The sequence below is a fragment of the Zootoca vivipara genome, chromosome 12 (genome assembly GCF_965207765.1).
Source record: "Zootoca vivipara chromosome 12, rZooViv2.hap1.1, whole genome shotgun sequence".
NCBI lineage: Eukaryota > Metazoa > Chordata > Lepidosauria > Squamata > Lacertidae > Zootoca > Zootoca vivipara.
In genome coordinates, this window is record NC_142595.1 from 2,002,522 (window position 1) to 2,015,204 (window position 12,683).

Below are 12,683 nucleotides of genomic sequence, written 5' to 3' on the forward strand. Positions count from 1 at the left end.
TAAGGAGGATTCTTTGTAGCTGCCATAAACTGACAAACCTCCCCTCCCCAGTTCTTCCTTAAGTGTAGTAATTGGTAATTATAGAGTTAAATGTTGTCTCCAGTTGTTATGGGTTAGAGCTAAGACTCCACCCTTCAGCATGTTCTTGGGGTTACTTTTGTGAATCAACGTGTGTCAATCTGAACTTATTCCATGGTATAAAGGCTGATGAGCTTTCCTGCCCTTGGTACCCATCTGATCTCAAAAACATATCCTGGAAGGCATTATAAACATCCCAAGCTCCTCACAATATGTACATAAATCTAGCTACCATTAAACCCTAAAGACCTGAATGGGTGGGGGAAGAGAGATTCTTAAGACCACAGGCTCCTAAATGTGTCTGTTCCCTGGGAGTTTTTAATTATTTTTACCTGCTTTTATAACTCGTGCAGAAGTTATAAAGTGTTGCTTTACTGTTCTATTGCATTTTAGCCCACACTGGGGTCATACAAAAACATGGGCCTGCTGGATCAGACCAAGTGGGGCCCATCTAGCCCAACATCCTGTTCTCACAGTGTTCAGCCAGGTGCCTCTTCTGGGAAGCCTACAAGCAGGATCCGAGCACAAGAGCCCTGTCTCCCCTCCTGCAGTTTCCAGCAACTGGCATCCAGAAGCATCACTGCCTCCAGTTGGGGAGGCTGAGCAGAGCCATCAATAGCCCTCTCCACCTCCATGAATTTGGCTTATTCTTTTTAAAAGCCATCTAGGTTACTGTAGTGGCCATATCCGGTGGAAAGCAAGTGGGATTGATGAACGGCAGGTGTGTGTGTGTGTGTGTGTGTGTGTGTGTGTGTGTGTGTGTATCTATATCTATATAACTATATATCTATATCTATCTATCTATCTATCTATCTATCTATCTATCTATCTATCTATATGCCGTTCATCAATCCCACTTGCTTTCCACCTATACACACACACACACACACACACACACACACACACACACACACACACGGTATACGTAAATCAATATGGCCACCTCTCTCTCCCTTTAAATCTCTCCTCCTCAAAACTCACCTTTTTGTGAAGCATATTTCTGAATTGTTGAATAAAACTTGTGGCTAACGAGTTACATTTTCAAGCACATCAGCTTTATTCCTTTACATCATTTCAGGGTCACTTGTATTCTAAAGCTTTTAAATAGTTCTGCTTCTATGTGGGATATGTGGCAAACCGAATCCCTCAGGCCTTTCCTCTTGTCAGAACATATTAGCTTTTATCATCCAAATTACCATGTCTGCTTTTCTGCAGAAGATTTTAGTACTGATTCACTCAAATTCAGCATGAAGGAAATGTTGTAACCATGATGGCAATGATTTTAGAGCAATGGTAGGAACTGTAGTTTCTTTGATTTATCTCTATTTGTTCTTGAAAAATTAATGACAAATTGCTGAGAATACTTGCAAATAAAGAAAATTAAGTTTAAAAAAATGTTTTTAAAAAAGACCTCGCTCTTAGGATATAAATTAGAGATGGACAACTTCTGTTCCTCCCCAAGGCAACTTTTGTTATAGTCTCTTGAAATTCCGAGAATTGCAGCTTTTATTGTTAAAATCTAGTTCTAGACCCTGGGGGACCCACGTGGTCCCTTCCAGATGTTGCTTCACTACAGTTTTGAGCATCCCTGATCACTGGCTATGCTGACTGGCATCAAAGGGACTCAGAGCCCAATAACATGGAAGGGGTATGCCAGTAAAAGCCAGGACAGATATAAAACTGACAAGCTGGTATGAAATGTCGGTGAAGGCCTAGGGCAATAGGTACTATTTTACCAGGTCATGAAATGAGGAGATGTAATTCCACAAAAAGAAGTACCTCCCCCTGGCTGCTCTACAGGTTGTGGTACAAACAGGTGGGCCTCATCCACAGAACTTAGTAGCCAAGCAGGTCAACAGCATGGGTTTCTGAAAAATAAGTCATGTCAGACTAATCTGATCTCATTATTTGACAGAATTACAAGCCTGGTAGAGGAAAGGAACGCTATGGATGTAGCCTATCTTGATTTCAGCAAGGCCTTTGACAAGGTGCCCCATGATATTCTTGTAAAGAAGCTGGTAATATGCAGGCTAGACAATGCTACCATTCAGTGGATTTCTAACTGGCTGACTGACTGAACCCAAAGGGTGCTCATCAATGGCTCCTCCTCATCCTGGAGAGTAGTGACTAGTGGGGTGCCACAGGGTTCTGTCTTGGGCCTAGTCTTATTCAACATCTTTATCAATGACTTGGATGATGGGCTTGAGGGCATCCTGAGCAAGTTTGCAGATGACACCAAATTGGGAGGGGTAGCCAGAGGACAGGATCACACTTCAAAATGACCTTAACAGATTAGACAACTGGGCCAAAGCAAACAAGATGAATTTTAACAGGGAGAAATGTAAAGTACTACACTTGGGCAAAAATAAATAAATATGATTAGCACAAATACAGGATGGGTGACACCTGGCTTGAGAGCAGTACATGTGAAAAGGATCTAGGAGTCTTGGTAGACCACAAACTTGACATGAGTCAACAGTGTGATGCAGCAGCTAAAAAAGCCAATGCAATTCTGGGCTGCATCATTAGGAGCATAGCATCTAGATCAAGGGAAGTAATAGTACCACTGTATTCTGCTCTGGTCAGACCTTACCTGGGGTACTGTGTCCAGTTCTGGGCACCACAGTTCAAGAAGGATACTGACAAGCTGGAACGTGTCCAGAGGAGGGCAACCAAAATGGTCAAAGGCCTGGAAACGATGCCTTATGAGGAATGGCTTAGGGAGCTGGGTATGTAGGTTAAGGAGTGATATGATAGCCATGTTCAAATATATAAAAGGATGTCATATAGAGGAGGGAGGGAGGTTTTTTTCTGCTGCTCCAGAGAAGCGGACACGGAGCAATGGATTCAAACTACAAGAAAGAAGATTCCACCTAAACATTAGGAAGACCTTCCTGACAGTAAGAGCTGTTCGACAGTGGAATTTGCTGCCAAGGAGTGTGGTAGAGTCTCCTTCTTTGGAGGTCTTTAAGCAGAGGCTTGACAGCCATATGTCAGGAATGCTTTGATGGTGTTTCCCAGGGGGTTGGACTGGATGGCCCTTGTGGTCTCTTCCAACTCTATGAGTCTATGAACAGGGCTGGACAATATCTGGTTTTCAATATCACAATATATCACCAGCTAAACATTCTGATTGATTGACATATCACAATGTCTGAAATATGGACAGTGAGTTTGCAGCACTGGGGTCAATATCTCTGAGCTTTCAATGCACACACAGGGCCTTTATTTTTATTTATTTGAAAAACATTTAAACATCATTAGCATTACTGGCCACCGGTGGTTGGGGGGAAATCTTGGCAGTATATTTTATAATTTTATCTTTCCTGATGGAAAAGTGTTGATAGTATCCTGTTCGTTGGCTGGCTTCCAACTGCTTAGCGCTCTGGTTTTATTACAGTGTGCTGCCACTTTAATCTGATCCTTTCCTCGTGATGCAGGGCTCTCTCATTTCAAGTGTGCATTCATTTGGGCAGAGACGTCTCTCATTTTAAATTAATCTGCTGCTTTCAACATTAACCCGATTGTGTATTGTTTACCTTTGGGTTAAAGGAAAGATTAAATTGATCTCCCTTAAAATAACAGTAGAGATTGCTTTAGGATGAAATGTTCCCAACATTAAAAATGTAGCTTTCTGATGTAACCCATGGATAAACTTTATTTATTTATTAACATATTGGGTTGGTTTAAAAAAATAAATAAATAGAAAATCCTCTTTAGTTCCCACCATTACATTTTATTTTGGCATCCTATTGTGAATCATTGATCACATATTAGACGTATCTGAAGAAGTGTGCATGCACACGGAAGCTCATACCAAAATAAAAACTTAGTTGGTCTTTAAGGTGCTACTGAAGGAATTTTTTTATTTTGCTTCGACTCAGACCAACACGGCTACCTACCTGATATTAGACATTGTTGTGCTGAGTCAGATTCTGCTGGGAGAGGTGGCAGATCTCTCTACCCATCTAAGTATTCAACTTCTCCCTCCCTCCTTAGCCTTATTGCAGAGGACAGGGAAATACATTTTCAAACTCGACAAAGGTTCCAGCCACAGTTTCTGTTATTATGTGCAGCTTATGTGTCAGATGCAGTTGCTATACATTCATGTTGAGAAGTGAAAGGCTTGCTTTGCTTCTGACTGCCAACTTTTCTAAACCAAGGAAACATCGCCTTCCTTGTCAAGATGCTCTGAGGTCAGGTCGTCTGATGACTCATATAAGGGCAGAAGTGCTTCATCTTAGTCATCATCTCCATCAATCAATCATTTTCTCTGTATGCCACTTTTCCAAAGTTAAAACTGTGCTCACGGCGGATTATGTTCCACCCTCTGCTCTGAAGCTGAATTCTCTTCTGTGTTATTGGAACAGTCTGGTTATTTCCAAAAACTACGTGATTGGGCTTTGTATCGAACGAAAAGCAGAAATGGGGTTCATTCATTTCATGGCTACCGTTAAAGGAACTAATGCCAGGGTCATGAAAATACCATGTGTAGCATTTGAAATATTACTGTACAAATGATCCACAGATACGGGATTGAACAGAGAAGCAGAATGCTGTTTCCAAGCTACAGTATATACAAAAGTGAAACTAGTTTGAACTTCTTAACTGCCTTTCTCTGCTAGTGTCACCCAGAACTTGATCCTGGCCCCTGCCCATTTCTGAATCACTTTAGTTCCTGCTCACATTACACCATAACTAAAACCCAACTGGCCATTTGTTACTGATTTGAAACTCGCTTGTTTCCCTCTAGCAGCCAGTCAGAATAGGTTGTGTTACAGGGAAAGTAGAGAGAGAGAGAGAGAAGGAAAAGAGAGATTGGACAGTGTAATGTACTAAGTTTGGATCCAAGAACAATAGGCAAGTAGTATCCTAGAATGCAACAACTGATTGGCTTGCAGGAGAAGACCAATCAGGCTCCAGGAAGAAGTTAATCAGCCTATTAGGCTGGTAGGATCGTAGAATGCAACAACTGATTGGCCTGCAGGAAAAGACCAATCAGGCTCCAGGAGGGAAGCAGAATCAGCCAATCAGATGGGACTCACTGTGTAAATAATGTACATAAAAGCCTGAGGTTTGGGGGGCATTTCATTCACTGTATTACAAGCTGCAATAAAGAGCGTGAAGTCACTACAGGACTCCGAGTATATTTCAGACAGATTAGTCTTTATCTTAAGCACATTCTAGCAAAGGTGCCTAACATCCTGAAGTTACATTCTTTTTTCCTGCACAGAAAGTGTGTACCCTGTAACAGGAAAATAAAGATCCCACCCCTCCATGTAGGATGTTTTTCCTTCAAGACTGAAGGCACATTCCTCTGTTGACACGTTCTCTGTCTTCATGCAAAACAGCTCCCAATTCGAAACCTCTTAAGATTCCTTTAAGCATTTTCAATCCATTGCATGCTGTGTTTCTCTACCTTTCACATTCCCTTGTGCTTTGTTAATTGTAGTTTGTAATTTAGAGAGATGTTGGTTAATAGTCTGATCTTTGTAAGTTTGTGTGCCTGACATATTCTTGATTCATTAATGTTTATAGCAAGTCTGGATGAATACCTGAAAATATTAAGGGTTTGTCGGGTGCAAAACACCCTAATTTCCTGGGTCTAATAAAAGTTAGAATTAATCAAAGTTTGGGAGTTAAACCGTGCCAAACCAGCAGGGCCGTTTTAAGCATATCTGGTGCGGTGGGGCAAATATCCCTCTGTCCCCCCCCCCCCCGTTTCCCAGAGTTGTTTTGCCATGATGTCCCACCTCCTAATATATCCTGTGTTTTAAAGCCCTTATGTCAGCCCAACACAATCTCAGCAGCCAGGGCATGTCAAGGCAGCGTACAACAATATAATAAAATGTACTTATTTATATAATAGATTATAATAGGCTATATAATAATCAAGTAGACAGTAAACTGCTGGTAATGGTAGATAGCAAAAGCCATGGTAAAAAAGAGGGGATTGGGGAGACCATTCAAGAGAGCAGGTACCCCCACAGAAAGGGGGCTGGTTGATGCCAGGTGGATGTTTGGAGGCTGTGGCACAACCAGGAGGACCTCTGCAGATTATATTATCAACTGGTCAGATCTGTATGGGAGAAAGCATTCTCTTAAGGCTTGATAGGTTAATACCAGAGCCTTAAACCGGCCTTAATAGCAAAGCAGCAGCCAGTACACTTCCTTTAGCAATGGTACCTGTCACAGTCGGGCACATCACTCGGTTAACCTAGCGGCTGCATTCTGTACTAGTTGCAGGTTTCTGGCAAATTTAACAGCACCAAGCTCTGCTCTGCAGCTTCTCCTCCTACTCTGCATTGCACCCGGTTCGCGCATATATATATTTACCTTTTATTCAGAGAGGATGGTGCAGGAACACAAAAATATCTGCCAGTGCTACTTAGTCAGTTATTCTGAACCATGAACTGAATCGCAAACCCAGTGGCAGAGTTTCATGCTCCATCACCAGGGGGTGGAGAGCAGGTGGGGGAGGGGTGGCGTGCGCCCCGGGGGCATGACGCACCGCCCACAAGGGTGTGGTGCGCACCCTGGGGGCATGGCATACCACCTGTGGGGGCATAGCGCCCAGCACGAGTGGGGGCAGCTGCGATGGCACCCCACCAGGATCACGCTGCCGGGGGCAGTGTGCTCTCCCCACACTCTTCTTCCTCCGCAACCCCCACCCAATTGCCACATTTCTAAAAGCCTATGTGACTGCATGCTCTGAGCCCCCCAAAGCAAATGGCATTCAAACTGTGCCCTTGTCCAGTTGCTGAGGGTTGTAACAAGTTATTCACCATTTGATTTTTTAAAATTACCTTACATGGTGACTTCCCTGAGCTGTCTTATAGGACAATAAAATTTCCAAATGTTGTATTTTTCCCTAAATGATATTGCCTAATCTGAAAGAGTAGGAAGTAATTTAAAATGGATACTTCGCCATCTGCACTGCAGTTTGAAAACATAAAAGAGAGCATCTCCTATTGATTTTGCCCACTCATTATTCAAAAGAGGATCAATTTTTTATTTTATTTTTTAAACTCTGCATTTCAAATTAGACTGAAAAGCACCGGTATGTGTGTGTTCGTGAACAGCTTTTGCCTTCTTCTTTGCCCAGTCATTTAGGGCCCAGGATTTGTTTTTCTATTCGGTTGCTCTTTTCTTTCAACAGAAGGCTGCTTGTAGCATTTCTTCATCTAATTAACATGATATTGTTACATGCCACCTCAATGTCCAAGTGGTGCAAAATTCCAGGGATACCAAGGGTCTGTTTCCTTTAGAACAATGAGGCACAGGGGAAACTGTGGTGTCTTTATGATAGATGGTTTATTTACACATATATACAACTTAGGATTGTAGAGTTAGAAGGGACCCTGAGGATCATCAAGTCCAGTTTCCTGCAATGCAAGAATTTATTGCCCAACATGGGGCTTGAACCCACAACCCTGAGATTAAGATTCTCATGCTCTACCAACTGAGCTATCATGAGTTCCTTGGATGGGAGGGAGATTCCAGCTTTACACTCCAGGGGGGTCCCATCCCTTCCATGGCTGCCATGTTGGATTCCAACCATAGCTGCCAAGTTTTCCCTTTTCTCGCGAGGAAGCCTATTCAGCATAAGGGAAAATCCCTTTAAAAAAGGGAGAACTTGGCAGCTATGATTCCAACTGTCAGACCACATTCTGCTTTGACCCCCTGGATTCCCATGACTGAAGTCTCCCACCCCCTTTTTTAAAACAAACCCTGGGCATAGACAATTAGTATGCCAGGGAGAATGCTGATTGTTCCTGACATGCTAGTTTCCTGTGTGCATGGAATGTTGGCATATGGAGAAGCGCCACCTGCTGTCTGAACTGGTACAAGCAACAGTAATGAAGATGTTTCACTAATAAGGACCGAACCTTCAAAGTAGTTTGGCTGTGTGTCCTATTCTACAGCAGACAGTCCTCTGTTTGAAGGGCTGTGTGATCCAAGGCTGGTTTAAATGTAAGGAACTAGAAGATGGAAGAGCAGGGGGGACCTTGAGGTTGCCCAGTGGCATTTAGCACCCGGAGAGCAAACTGAATAGGCACACAGGTCAAGTGGTTACAGTCTTTCCCACGATGAGTACCAGGTACTGTTGTTGTTGTTGTTTAGTCGTTTAGTCGTGTCCGACTCTTCGTGACCCCATGGGCCATAGCACGCCAGGCACTTCTGTCTTGCACTGCCTCCCGCAGTTTGGTCAAACTCATGTTCGTAGCTTCAGGAACACTGTCCAACCATCTTCTGTCGTCCCCTTCTCCTTGTGCCCTCAATCTTTCCCAACATCAGGGTCTTTTCCAGGGAGTCTTCTCTTCTCATGAGGTGGCCAAAGTATTGGAGCCTCAGCTTCACGATCTGTCCTTCCAGTGAGCACTCAGGTACTGTATTTCTATTAAAATAATAGTAATTATTTCTAAATTTACATATATCTACACATGCAAATTAAAATATTCAAATTGTATGCAAATCCTTGTCCTCCTTTGACCTCTTTCTTCGTCATACACTAACTCTTTTTTGACAATTTATAAATGTTCACACTAGTCATAACGCTGAAACAGAAACTGCAAAACCCTCCCATGAACTCCAAGGATTTGCTGCCTAAATACCAGCCAGCTTGCACTTTGCTTGCCTCCAGGTAAAAGCAGTTTATTAGGCACCTCCACACTCACTTAACATGCTGATCCATGTCAGCAGAGAAGCGAAGCAGCTTGCCCAGAGCTAGTACAGCACCTATTCACTAGTTTTCATGTTGAAATGGCCTAAGGACTAAATTTAAGATGTATCCGTATTCCTCCCAGCTGAAAATAATAATCTTTTAACTGTAATCAGTTCCAGTAATTAGAGATAAAAGAGAGAATACCAGGGGAATATGCAGAACATGACATTTTCAATAGCCTACAAATCACACTTTATGCTCTTTTTAAAAATCCAAATTATCTAATGCATAGGTACGAATTTAAATGCTTCACTTGATTTTAAATGGCAGGACACCTTAGAGGTATAGCCTGAAGGTGGAGATGGAGTTCTTGATGGGATTCTAGGGTGAGACACACACCAACCCTCAGCCCCATGTGTGTGTTAATATAGACACCAGGTTTTCAGGCCTGTGAACTGCCTCATTCATTTCAATGGAGGGAAAACAATCACTCACAAAAGAGCCTCCACTCAGGGGGAAAAAATGTGAGCAAGCTTCCAAACATGGAATGAATGAGCTCCGGCTTGCAGAGCTTTGCCTCTGCATTGGTGTTCCCATATACCCAGAAAGAAATACGGGGTTGGGGAAATGGTCTATATCTTCCCGATTCTACCTGTCCAGTATGGACGGTCTTTCTTTCTCACTATCTTTACAGATGCCTGATGAGCATTAACTGGAAGTGATTGATTTTACTGATAGCATTGTGTTTTGCTTAATTGTAATACTGCTTATTCTGATCTGTGGAAACTGGTGCAAGAACTTCAAATCCAAAATCCTGGATCCTGAAGATGACATCCCTCCGTGAGGAGAGACAGTGGTGCAATGGTGCTTTGTTTCAGCTGCTCAGCCTTCCCGACTACCAGCTGACGTGTGCAGTTGGGCAGCAGCCATTTCCCGCATGTCCTTCAGTCTCCTGCCAACCCTAGAGCTTCAACTCCAGATGTTTTGGTTTGAATTGGTCTGGATTGTAACCAATGGTCATAATGAAAGCCTCAGATGCATAATCCTTTCATCCCATCTATGCAGTTCAGCACATTATTTCTCTGACATTTCTTATATGGTTAAATGTCAAAAAGTACATGCTCGAGGAAGAAATATCCTGCATTTTAATGACTTATCCGGGAACTGCATTTGTTCCAACGCATTCTTCCTGGTTACGGGGAACTGTTTTGAACTGAAAGAAGCTATAATGTGGCATTTCTAATTAACATTTAGAAATATAAAGTTCACATTTCGCCCCACCCCAAATATGGACTATGAACTTACTTTTTTCCAAACAATTTCAAAGTAGTTTTACAATTTAAAATGCAACATTTAAAAGCAACTAACTGAATGAAAATACAGTTATGAACAACAGTACAATATAGAAGCAACTGAGGAGCAGGATAAAAGTGCTTCAAACAAATGATTGAAAAATATAACAGGCCCACTGTATTCCCCATTATTATCAAATCTTGTCTTAGGCAGATCAAGTTTAAATTTATTCACTCTCACCCAATCCATAACAGATTGTAGACATGCATTCAGGGACCCTCTCCCCAAGGGCGTACGAAGTGGGGGGCGGAGGGGGCGGGCCACTCCGGGTGGCACTCTGGGTGTGACAAGATGGCCCCTGCCTCCCCCCAGCTGTAGAGCAGCCAAGGGTGCGCGCAGTCTGTATGGGTGCCGCTCGTGCGGCGTCCATACGGGCTGCCTCTCACACGACGACCATATGGGCTGCCACACGTGCGCAGTCCGTACAGGATGTCACACATGCGCAGTCTGTATGGACGTCACACGTGTGTCACCGGGCGGTTCGCCCCACCCGTCAGCATCCTGCCCCGGGTGCCAGAGAGGGTTCCTCCGCCACTGCATCTCCCAGATTCTATGAAAATGAAAAACAGAGTTGGGTGTCATCAGTATATTATGGCACAATACCACGGAGAACTGCCTCCCCAGTGGTTTTGTGTAGATGTTAGAAAGCACAGGGAGAAACACCCAACTTACCATTCAAAAAGAGTGAAGCCCATATGAGGAGCAAACCAAGAATATAGGCTCCACTGTAAAGCACTGCCTTGCTCCACCCCCAATCCAGAAAGGGATAGAGGTGGTTAAAGGAATTTCAAGGGAATTGACAAGGTTCCACTCTTGTCTCTCTTTCCTAACCCTAACCCTATCAGTGCCAAAACTAGGCCTGAGATCAGGTTGAAATATTACCAGATAATCAGCTTCATGCAAGAGACTGGAGTTATCCAGCCACCATCTGCTAAAACATCTTGCTAAGTAAATAAATATGAAACTGATTTGCATGTGCCCAAGATGGAAGCACTCAAAGGCGAATTCTTCTACAACGGTGCATTTACCACTTTGTTTACTTCTTCCATGACCCCAGCTAGTTATTTGGTGGGAGAGGCCCCCTGCAGCACCCTTATCAACGTCCTTGAAATTTCAGTGCTTTTGACATCTCTAAATGCATCAAAATTTCAACAATCACCAGTTAAAATCACATGAACATCTGCATTCACAAATCCCAAACTTCAAAACTAAGCTTCTCAAGATTTACCAAATTATTATTATCAGTCAATACAAAGTTTCACATACCAATGAATACAACTTACACATTCTGAAAATGTTTCAGGGTTTGTTTATTATACTGGAGATGTTTTCTGATTTTTTTTTAATTGGGTTTTATAAACAAGAATAATGTTATACAAACAAGTATACCAATTTTTCTCATGTCATTTGTATACACTATCACCAAAATAGCATAATAAATTTGGAAAAAATACAACACGTTTCATTATTAGTGGTCAGTGTATATGTTCTTGGTTTATGAATTGGTTTAAACAATTAGGAAGAAGAAGAAGAAGAAGAAGAAGAAGAAGAAGAAGAAGAAGAAGAAGAAGAAGAAGAAGAAGAAGAAGAAGAAGAAGAAGAAGAAGAAGAAGAAGAAGAAGAAAAGAAAGGGGTGAGTGGGGTGGGGTTGGGTGGTTATGCTTCTGTTATTCTTAGTGTGTGAGAGGGGTTGTGTCAGTGAAGTGATTTTCTTTTTTGTCAGCTTCATCTCAAGCTTTATATGCTCCTCGAGGAGCATAAAGTTTTTTGGTTTTCATGTGCATTTTTCATGTGGGTTTTTTTATTCAGAAGTGCTGACGAGTTGACATATTTGGGTTTTTATGAGAACAGCTTTGACAGTATGGCTAGACCAGGTGAGGTTGGCTGATGGGTCTTAATCCCTTGGTGATTTAAGGACTTCCCCTGCATGCAAAGACAGGCAAAGGAGACCAAGAATTGGTCCAATGGTCAAGAAGGCAGTTTGTGCATGTGCTGTAGAGGGAAGTGGGAGGCAAGATGGGGCTAGTCCACCTAGGAGAAGGGAGAAACTGATCCTAAGTCTCTGCCGGCTTCCAGGATCTCTTCAGGAGAAAAAAAAGGCTCAGGATTAAACCCTCCACAAATCTGGAGTAGAGTCTGTAAGGCTCTGTAAGCCAAGCTGGTGCCAAACGTCTTGCCCTGCTTTCCTTTGGACCACACCAGCGAGGTTGTCATCTGGCAGCCCAGGACCTCCGCACCCCCCCCCCCCAGGCCTGTGCCCCAGGAAGGTCACTTTGGTGCGGCAAACATTGGTTTGACATCACCGCTGGAGGCACACTCCATTGTCTCTTGAGACGGAAGGATGCCATCAAGCAACCAATATAATAATACTGTATGCTTGTAATAGATCTTTTAATATACAAAGAGTCTTTTTCCATTATTTTGTTTAATGGTTTTTAAATCATTGGTCCCCCCCCTTTCCTCTTGGTCTTGGGCGTTTTGAGCTGTTCTTATTTTCATCTGTACACTTCCTTGAGTCCCCGTCAGCAGAAAAAAGCAGGTACAAATAAATGGATAACGAGAGTAATAATGTGCGTAGTGTTGTATC